This window comes from Bombina bombina, chromosome 1 (assembly GCF_027579735.1).
Source record: "Bombina bombina isolate aBomBom1 chromosome 1, aBomBom1.pri, whole genome shotgun sequence".
NCBI classification, from domain to species: Eukaryota; Metazoa; Chordata; class Amphibia; order Anura; family Bombinatoridae; genus Bombina; species Bombina bombina.
Genome location: NC_069499.1, coordinates 635,107,382 through 635,119,260, shown reverse-complemented (window position 1 = coordinate 635,119,260; position 11,879 = coordinate 635,107,382).

The window sequence follows — 11,879 nt, the reverse complement described above, 5'->3', positions numbered from 1 at the left end:
GTATATAGAAAAAATCCACCTTAAAAAATGAAGAAGAGAACACATAAGGCAAAAATCCATCTAAAATTCAGCCAATAAGAAAAGGACTGTCCCTTTAAAAGAAAGGTGCATAATGGTCTCAGGTCATTCTTGATAAAGCTCCTAAGGGAGTGAAACGCGTTGAAGTGAGAGGACCTTGCACCAGAGTTCTACTAAAATTTGACAACCCGGGTTGACTTTTTAAAATTAGAACTGTTCCTGGTAACAGAACACCTGTTAGATAAAAATAACCTGCGTGCCTAAGCACTAAGAGCAGGTTACTACAAGACAAGGGACTTGTCCTAAGGATCGCCAACACTGGCAGCATCAGAATACATTCTATTTTGAACCAACTAACTGCTACAAGTGGTAACTACCTAAGAGTGTCTCCGGGAGAGTGATTGACATCTGTGGGCGGCTCCTGTGGATAACTGGGTGTGACGTCAGACGCCGGCTTCACAAGGCAAAGACCAAGCGCGGAAGAGACACAGCACACCTCACGGCTTTTGGATACCAGAAAAGAGAGGTACGTTACCACAAGAAGATAAATAAATACTACCTGAAAACACTGTATATGTAGGACGCTTATATAAAACCCTTAATTTAATACTCTCTGGACTCAGAGGCACTAAAGTGTTCTTTATAAATTAGTTTCTCACAGCACCGCTGTAAAAGAACTCCAGCTACTATACCTTACCAAATGGAGAGGAACTTTCCTATATAAGAACACAACCGAATTCATTCAACATTGTTTTTATATACAAGGCTGCTACAATTTTTAATTTTTAACATTGTATAAATTGCTAAATACTGATACATTTTTTTATATCATACGAATTTTCTTATGATTGTATATTTTTGCTGACTTGTGATATTGTTGGTTGGATCCCCAATACAATTGAGAGACGTCTCTAATAATTGTTCCATATAAATGTCTTTGTATAAATGAAAATTATAATTTCTAATTTTTACCTTTATTAAAAAATATTTAAAAATGTATTCAACACGCTTAGAGTGTATATGAAGAATCACTTAGAAATTAATTTCTTACACCCAATGCACCTCAAATGTTAATGCAATAATAGCAGTTTAACGAAAAACACTACCCCCCAAGATCTTTAGCTCTTAGCGCCCTTACTATCCCCTCTTTTTTAGTACATCATTGTTGCTTAGATTGAAGGATCTAAGCATACCCATTAAGGTGTTTGATCTCCTCCCCTGACACTAGCGCACTATTTCACTCACTCTTTAAACTCGTTTAAGAAGGGACCGACCGCTCGCAATATTTATCCACTACAAGTGACTGGTATACGTAATCCTCTCTAATGCGCATGCGTCTAAATTCACAAAATCGGGAGCGCGCAAATTGGGTAAGATGTAAAGAGGGTGGAGAATAGGTAAGACTTCAGTGTATTACTAAAAGTAAATTAGAGGGGAGGAGCGAGGCAGCGCAACAACGGATTTATTAAAAACTAAAAATTAGGTAATAATGCATAAACAATTTGAAAATGGATATTGCGTTTTTATATTGTTAGTAATAAATAATCTAATTATGCAACTTAGCAATAGCGGAGTTTACCATCACTTTAACATACACTGTATAAGTCATTAAGCCCTTAAAGGGACACTGAACCCAAATGTTTTCTTTTGTGATTCAGAGAGCATGGAATTTTAAGCAACTTTCTAATTTACTCCTATTATCAAATTTTCTTCATTCTCTTGGTATCTTTATTTGAAATGCAAGAATGGAAGTTTAAATGCCGGCCCATTTTTGGTGAACAACCTGGGGTGTCCTTGCTGATTGGTGGATAAATTCATCCACCAATAAATAAGTGCTGTCCAGAGTACTGAACCAAAAAATCAAAAGCTTAGATGCCTTCTTTTTCAAATAAAGATAGCAAGAGAACGAAGAAAATTTGATAATAGGAGTAAATTAGAAAGTTGCTTAAAATTGCATGTTCTATCTGAATCATAAAAGAAAAAAATTGGGTTCATTGTCCCTTTAAGGACACGAGGCGTATCTTGTACAGCGGCTGTGTCCTAGGCTGTGAGGAAGCCAGTCTTGCCCAGCACGAGTGTGGCATTGCAGAAAGAGTATAATGATGAACACACCAGGCTAGGAATCGCATGGACATGGTGTCCCTTTGATCATATGCCTTTCGGTGATCAGTGTGCCTTCATTTCATGAGATGTACACTGCGATCGGCATGTATCTCATGCTGTTACTGGATAGCCTCACATGCAGCCCTACAGTAACAGTCAAATGATGGTTACTGTGTATACAAACACTGTGACAGCCTATCACAGCAACTGTATACTGAAAATGGAGCCTAAATACTAGCATTCTGCAATGTATGCTGGTATCAGGCTCACTGAGCAATGATATGCCACAGAAGGCAGTCCAGTCATGCCCAAAAATGTGCCCCATGGCAATGTGATCACTGTGACAGCCTGTCACTATGTACAGTAAAAATGTTAAATTAATTTTAGTATATTTATATATTTTTAATAAAGTTTTTTTTTTTAAATTAATTTTATTTTAATAAAGTGTTTTTGCCCTTGGCAATAAAAGGGTTAAACATAATTTCAAAATACCTCTAGGTAAATCCCCTGGGGTGTCTAAATTCTATGAATATATACTTTTCGGTAGCTGTTTTGAATTGGGTGACCGCTATGTCAGTATATGGCTGGGTTATAGTACAATATATTTAATAATTATTCTTTAAAACAAACCCCCAATAAAATGCATATATGAAACAATTAAAATGTAATATTTTATTCCTAAATGCTTTATATTAGTTAAAGTTATAAGCACATTGAATTATATTTATATAACCCAGATTATGAATTAAATGATACACACTTATGTTGTTACAATATTCTTTACAAAGTAAACTAAATATACCTTTAAAATTAAAGCAACATTAAACCCCAATTTTTTCCTTCATGATTTAGATAGAGAATACTATTTTAAACAACTTTCTAATTTACTTCTATTATCTAATTTGCTTCATTCTCTTGATATTAATTCCTGATAAGCATATCTAGATAGGCTTAGTAGCTGCTGATTGGTGGCTGCACATAGATGCCTCATGTGATTGGCTCACCCGTGTGCATTGTTATTTCTTTAACTAAGGATATCTAAAGAATGAAGCAAATTAAATAATAGATGTAAATTGGAATGTTGTTTAAAATTGTATTCTGTGAATTATGAAAGAATTTTTTTGGGTTTAATGTCCCTTTAACTTTACTCAGAATAATCTCCCAAATCAAAATTGCATTAAAATACCAAAGTATGAGCCACTAACTTTCAGACCAGTATGATTAAGCTACTTAGCCTACAATTGATCCTATATAACTTTAATTGAAAACATCAGAAATTATATATATATTATTAGTGCAAACAGCCAATTCCTATGCCAATTTATTTGAGCTGAAATAAATTCATAATTATCTACAATTAAGACAAATTCTAATATATATATATATATATATATATATATATATATTTGCAAAGATAAATTACTTAGCATTAATGATTAGTTTTAAACTACACAGGGCTCTGAAACACAAGTTTAAAATACAAATTTGGCCCTTTTAAATTAGCTAACTGCAATTAGACTGTAGCAATAATGAATGTATTTGCTTTAAAATATCACATTTTATATTTAACAGTTTCTTATACTTTACCCATATAACCAAATTAATGTTTCAGCTTTTCAAGTAGATTCAAGTCACCTCATATGAAGAAAGGTATTGCAAATGTAGATTCAAGAAGTTAGTCTCAGATTTTGCTTAAAGTGACTGTGTCCCAATTTGGCAGCTGTTATTCAATCACAAGTTTCAGCAGACAAAATACCTTTTTTCTATCTCCTTTTGCATGAGGTTATATCATGTGATAATCCCCTACCTTTATTATTCTTTCTTAATCATTGGTGATTATTTGGAAACGCCCCACGGAAGCTTGTCTTGATTGGCCCTTCAGATGCTTAGCATTGATTGGTTATTTGGGAGACGCCTCCCTGATTGGTTCATCTGGCTCTGCATGTGTTCCAATAGTTCATTTATTTGGCTGTCATACCAGTTTTAATCCCCATAGGGGGCAGCAAACAACCGCAAATAGTCTCACCATCAATTATTGCCACAGTTCAATACATCCTTATAAAGTGATTATTTAAACTACTTTAATTTCTTGTATTAATCATTTACAATTTTAATTATAGATGGGATAATATGTAATTTTTCTGACTATTCCAATACCAAATACATGCATATTTCTAGCGATCATACCAATAAGCAATTACACTGTCAATCATTTACTCTCCCCAGAATCATAGCATTCAACATCCTGGTATTATATTCATACAAACACAGCATATTTCACATTCCTAATAATTTTTGAGTACACAGATCCATGTTTATGGCTAATATTCATAGGACATCTTGCTGTCTGTAAAATAAAGAAACAAATGTTACCATTTTAAAACAAACATTTATACATTTACCATACAGCTATTTATTACGTTCAGTATACACTTATCTAATATGTTACTGTTAGGCATTTCTTCTCAGGAGATATATATATATATATATATATATATATATATATATATATATATATATATATATATATATATATATATATATATATATATATATATATATTTTATGCAGTCTGAGAATCAATTATACTTGAAATTTAAACACAAGTTGTACTTTAAAAATTAATTTTTAAAGCTACAATACAAACATGTGTTTCTGTTTGGTCAGCACAGATGTTTATTTGAGGTTTAGAGGCAATTAACAGGTCTGTGCTAATTACTATATTCCTGGCTTTAGTGATGCATATCTTCCACCAAAAGCGTTTTCACAGACATTTAGGCTCCCTCTGTATTGAGCAGTGAGGGGGTCTGTAAATCTATTATCCATTTTGGGCAGGAAACTCCATATATGGACCTACACATCTGAGGGTTTCAAAATGCTAATATTTTCTTTGTAGTGGCCCACTGGCCTTATTTATACAATGGTCTAAATCCTTTGTTCTCTCTCTGTGTAATTTTGCATATTGAGTGGTGGAGGATTGAATTGTCGTCAGCCAGGCATCTAATATCTCATGACCTCAGAATTGCAATACATAGAATGTGTCCAGTAATAAAATAAGCATTTTCAAATTTAATATTTGATAGATTGTATACTTATTTTATTGTATTATATATATATATATATATATATATATATATATATATATATATATATATATATATATATATATATATACTAGTCCTAAAGCCCGTTCACACAGGCCATTTTTTGCAGTGCAGCGGTCCCACCCCTTGCTCTCTCTCTCCCCCTCTCTTTTGTGCTCTCTCTCTCCCCCTGTCTTTTGTGCTCTCTCTCTCCCCCTCTCTTTTGTGCTCTCTCTCTCCCCCTCTCTTTTGTGCTCTCTCTCTCTCTCCCTCTCTTTTGCGCTCTCTCTCCCTCTCTTTTGCGCTCTCTCCCCCTCTCTTTTGCGCTCTCTCCCCCTATCTTTTGCGCTTTCTCCCCCTCTCTTTTGCGCTCTCTCTCACTCCACCTCTCTTTTGCTCTCTCCCCCTCTCTTTTGCTCTCTCTCTCCCCTCTCTCTTTTGCTCTCTCTCCCCTCTCTCTTTTGCTCTCTCTCTCCCCCTCTCTTTTGTTCTCTCTCTCTCTCCCCCCTTTTCTTTTGCTCTCTCTCCCCCTCTCTTCTGTGCTCTGTCCCCCTCTCTTTTGCGCTCTCTCCCTCTCTCGTTTGTGCTCTCTCTCTCTCCCCCTCTCTTTTTTGCTCTCTCTTCCCCTCTCTTTTTTGCTCTCTCTTCCCCTCTCTTTTTTGCTCTCTCTCTCCCCCTCTCTTTTGCTTTCTCTCCCCCCTCTCTTTTTTGCTTTCTTTCCCCCCTCTCTCTTTTGCTTTCTCTCCCTCTCTCTTTTGCTTTCTCTCCCCCTCTCTTTTGCTCTCTCTCCCCCTCTCTCTTTTATGCTCTCTCTCCCCCCTCTCTTTTGTGTTCTCTCTCCCCCCTCTTTTGCGCTCTCTCTCTCTCTCCCCCCTCTCTTTTGCGCTCTCTCCCCCTCTCTTTTACTCTCTCTCTCTCTCTCTCTCTCCCCCCCTCTCTTTTGCGTTCTCCCCCCCTTTTGCGCTCTCTCTCCACCTCTCTTTTGCGCTCTGTCTCTCCCCCTCTCTGTTGCGCTCTGTCTCTCCCCCTCTCTTTTGCGCTCTCTCTCCCCCCTCTCTTTTGCGCTCTCTCTCCCCCTCTCTTTTACGCTCTCTCTCCCCCCTCTCTTTTGCGCTCTTTCTCCCCCTTCTCTTTTGCTCTGTCTCCTTTTTTTTTGCTCTCTCTCTCTCTCCATCCCTCTCTTTTGCTCTTTCTCTCCATGCCTCTCTTTTGCGCTCTCTCTCCCCCTCTCTTTTGCGCTCTCTCTCTCCCCCCTCTCTTTTGCGCTCTCTCTCTCCCCCCTCTCTTTTGCGCTCTCTCTTCCCCCCTCTCTTTTGGTCTGTCTCTCTCTCTCTCTCCTTTTTTTTGCTCTCTCTCTCTCTCTCTCTCTCTCTCTCTCTCCATCCCTCTCTTTTGCTCTTTCTCTCCATCCATCTCTTTTGCGCTCTCTCTCTCCCTCTCTTTTGTCCTCAGAGACCTTAATGTTGTCTTCAAAATAACCTTTATATAAGTCTTTTAGCACTGGCGTAATCTTTTCTAATATTTACAAATAGAACTCCAGAGGCAGATTGTCTGGGCCTGGTGTTTTTCCTTTGGATAAAGATTTAATACTATTTACTATCTCTTGCTCAAGGATAGGCCTATCCAAGGCTTCCAAATCCAAGCCTGACACCAATGGAAGCTCCAAAGAAGTTAGAAATCAATCAATCTCCTCTGGCTGAGGATTCTGTGAGGCATAAAGTTCGGTATAATATTTATGAAATGAAGAAGCTATCTGATCGTGATCCACAATAATATTATTATCCTTTTTAATAGCTAGAATTGATTTCCTCTGAGTTTGTGTTTTAAAAATAGAGGCCAGATACTTACCGGCTTTATTACCATATCTTTTAAATTTGGCTGCTTTTATTTGAATTGAGTCCTGCGCCTGTTCCAACAGCAAATGGTCCCTTTCCCTCTTATTAGAAAAGTAGTTGTCTCTATTTAATGTAGTAGGATTATTTATGTACAGAGCATAGGCATCTTTAAGATTATTTGTTAACTCCTGACCTTTAAATGCTTGTTCCTTTTTTAACCTGGCCATATAGGAAATTATCTCCGCCTTTAAATATACTTTGGCAGTTTCCCAAAAAATAGGGACATTGTCTCTGCAATGGCCATTAAAAGAGCAATATTCTTCCCACACATTGGTCAAGAAAGACTTAAATCTAACTGAATTTGCCAAGTATGTTGGGGAAAAAAAGGAATTAAATGTATATGGTCTCTTAATTTGGATTGTTAGTATTACAGGGGCGTGGTCTGATAGAGTAAATTCCAAAATAGCACATTTAATTAAATATAGATCCAACCTAGACAAGGTGTTATGAGATTTAGAATGGCATGTAAATTCTCTAGAGTTAGGATTTAAGTTTCTCCAAATGTCTACAAGATTAGCTACCTGAAATAATAGATTAAATATTTTCTTCTCATAGGTAAACTGAGTTTTGATATACTTGGGTTTCTTTTTAAGTTCATCCTAACTAGTTCTATCAAGATATAAATTAGGAGTTATATTGAAGTCGCCAGTTACTATTATATTATCCTTCGAAAATTTAAGAATATTCTTAAGTAAGTGATTCCAAAATACCTCATCCGAATTGTTGGGACCATATAAATTGACTATTAAATAGACCTGATTTTGAATCTTCATTCTGACCATTAGGTATCTGGCCTCTCTGTCTTTCACTACTTTGATAATTTCATGTCCAAGATTATTGTGAAATAATATCATAACACATCTTGCCGCTTTCTTATATGAAGAATAGAAGGACTGAGAAAAACCCTGTACTCTAAGTTTAGCATGCTCGGCATCCAAAAGATGCGTCTCTTGCAAGCATATTATATCCAAGGCCCTTTTACTTAAAAAATTCACCACTGCCTTCCTTTTAATAGGAGACTGAATTCCTCCCACGTTCCAGGACAGCAACTTTATCTTTTAACCTTTTTTAAGAGATCGCCTGACCGGCCTCCTAGCTATGGACGAAGGGGGGAGAAACATAGTGTCGAGAAGGGGAGAAAAGGGGAGAGGAGGAGAGAAGTAGAGAGAAAAAAAAAAATACATATCATTATACATCATACATACAATCATTTAATAAACCAATCACCTTCCCCTTAATAAGTAAACCTATAAATTCAAGTTAGTAAAAAATGTGATTTTAGGTTTACCTTATGTCTATGGTAACATTGATGTGAAGGGTTGGAACCTGTCTAAACACTGCCAACAACAACTAAGGATAAGTGCAGAGTCATACAAATAGCAAAATTGCTAGCGGCGAAAAAAAGAAGATAAAAAAAAAAAAGAAGAATGCCCTAAACAAATAGTAAAAGTACAATACGATCTTTAAGTGAACCATTCGTAAACCCAACAATAAATACATTTTACACCAAAGACATAAATAAATATGAAAAAGTGTTTACAAATAAGCATTATATCTGTAATGCCCCTAATATCAAACAACTGGGGTTTGTCTAACTGCAACCATCAACATTTAAAAATAAGTGTAACATCGTGCATATAGCAAAGTTAATAATTATACAACAACAACAAAAAAACAATCATATTTGAATAGGTAGACATATTTACAAAAAAAAAAATGAAATGTATACCTAGATTGCATTCCCAGAGGGTACACAACTATGAACCATAGTTAAACTGGTGGAAAAAAATAAATAAAAAAAATAAAATATAAACCTAAGTTCCCAAAAAATATACAATTATGGGGAACCATAGTTAAAATATTCGAAAAAAAAAAAAAGACAATATATCTCCTCCAAGGGACTGAAAAGCCTTAAAAAACCCTATATTTGGAAAAAATAAAAATAAGCACATAAAAACCCACAATTTGGAAACTCTCATTAAATAATCATTGTTATTTAGATTCGTTCTCTAAAAAAGATTGTGCTGCTTCAGGGGTTTCAAAAACAAAAAAAAATTGCTCCAGACTTAATTCTGAGCTTAGCTGGATAAAGTAAGGAGAAAAATCTCTTTTCCTGCACTAGGCGAGAACATATATGTGAAAATTGTCTCCTTTTGGATGAGGTCTCTACTGAAAAGTCCTGGAAAATCAAGATCCTTGCACCGTTGAAATGTAGATTTTGTTGCTTCCTAAATGCTTGGATAAAAACATTCTTTCCCTGAAAGTTTAGGAACTTGGTAATTACTGGGCGCGGTTTCTTTGTGCCTTGGATCGTCTCCTGTTGTTCCCTGCCCAGTCTGTGTACTCTTTCAACTGTAAACAGAGAATGCTCTTGCTGAGTAGCCAAGAGATGTGGTAGAGTTTCTTCCACAAATTTCTTTAGGTTCTGAGATTTAACTGATTCAGGAAGCCCAATTATTCGTAGATTATTTCGCCTCGCTCTGTTTTCAATATCTTCTATCTTATTTGCAAGAACTTTATTTTGTAACAGAACATCTTCCAGTTTAACACTCATTGTATTTTGAATATCCTCGCTATCCGAGAGCCTTTGCTCCAGCTGGTTTATTCTATCCTTTTGAGCTCTGATTTCGCCCATCATTAAATCAAGCCGTGCATGGAGGTCTTCGATTTTTGGTATGATTAGTGCTGAGACTTGAGGGGCAATTGCCGTAGCATCAGAAGGTTCAGACATTTTTTCTTCCATAGAGGATTTATTAGGAGAAATTGTAGATTTTGTACTTTTCTTATCCATGGCTTTTAGCTTAGGTGACATTTTCGAATGTGAGAGGTATTTATCCATCAAAGAATTCTGTGACTTTAGCTTCAAATAATGCCGTAGTAAAGAGCACCAAAAGATATTTAACAAGATATGGAGCTTTAGAGACTTTACTTCCAAATTTTGCACTTATGAACCAGACTTGATGATTTCCAAGGTTCCTCTTGGTTTAGCTCTAATACGAAATAAGTATGACAGACCCTTATTATGCAGGAAGATGTCTTGCTCCTTTTTTTTTTTTTTTTTTTTCCCTTAATAAAAGTGCCTTTGAGCACCACACATAGGTTCACTTCTTAAGTTCCAGACCAAAGAGTTATGTTTGCCATACACTGAAAAGAATTATATTTCCCAGTGTTTCAACTAGTGTCAGTCCTTTATTTAGGGGGAGGTCCACTTGAAATCTCACAGCTCTCCCATAAAAGGTGATTTTAATCCCAATATTCCAGCTTCACTCCTTACAGACTTATATCAGCACTAAGCATTTTTGTGTCAGCACTAAGCAGTTACAGTGCACAATCCAGATACACGCAAACACACACAGAGAGAAAAGTGTAAATTATATTTAATGAGTTAAACCTTATTCACAGCAAGCTTTTAAATTGTTCTCAAAATTGGAACGTATCTATTCCACCAAAGGAGGATACTTTTTTTGTTTTGTTTTTTATAGCAAACAAACAAAACTCAGCCGGCCCATATAGCCTCCTACCTCTCTCCACCTCTCCACGCAATGTCGGCAGTCCAACTCCGGGGGCAAAGGTCTCCTCCAAAGAGACAGGTCCGCAGTGCCAGCTCCAAACTCCAATCACCTGGCCCCTGCTTACTTGGTCGGGGCTTAAAGTGCCCCTAGACCCTTCACTATGTGAGGCTGCAACAGCAGCGGGAAATCCGCTCACACGCATCTGCTCTCCACCAATTGCCGGACCAGCCAAGGCAACCCGTGAACTTAGCTGCCCCAATCTGCTCTCTCACGGCTATGGCTTCTCTCCTGGTGCTGAGCGGTCGACACTGTCTCGTATACCGCTATCCATCGCCATACTCTCTCCAGGGGCGCGTCTCAAATTGCGCGATGACGTCACCTACACACGTCTCCCCACGACTCTCGACAGCTATTCTTACAGTCCAAGCATAGCAAATTTTAGTGTTAAACCAGTAATTACATCTTTTTATTATTTGGCCTATATTTGCTATGAAATACTTGGTAAGTAAATCAAGGCAAATGGGGTATTCCTAAAATCAGGACAACATAATGTTTTAGGTATTCTTTAGCTACACTAGTTTAGTACAAAATGTGTTTAAACTTTAACCCCCAAGACACACAGGGAGCGGCCATGTTAGGCTGCAATATTAGAGACTACAAAAGTATCCATAGACATCCAGCATTAATACGTACTAATATAGCTGTTGCGGTGGCTACTGAGGGATATCTTTAAAGGGACATAAAACCCAAAGATTTTCTTTTATGATTCAGACAGAGCATACAATTTTAAACAACTTTCCAAATTACTTCTATTATCCAAAAATGTCTTCATTTTCTTATTATTTTTGGTGAAAAGCATGGATGTAAGCTCAGGAGTTTGCACGTGTCTTCAGCTCTATATGGCAGCAGTTCTGCACCAATGTTATACATTAGCAAGAACACTAGATGGCAGTACTATTTCATGTAGAGCTTTACGCATGTGCACACTACCTATCTAGATATCTCTTCAACAAAGAATAACATGAGAATTAAGCAAATTTGATATTATTAATTTGGAAAAAAAATTAAATGGTATTCTCTATCTGAATAATAAAAGAAACAAAATGTGTTTCATGTGCATTTAAGGTTTGCCTGCTACTACAGTCTGGAACGTTCAAGTCTTAACACCACCTTCTGGTAACACGTGTAGGCAGTATGTGTATAGTTTGCTTGGGTGAAACACATAGTGTTCTAGTGATAAAATTAAAGAGACATTCCAGCCAAAATTG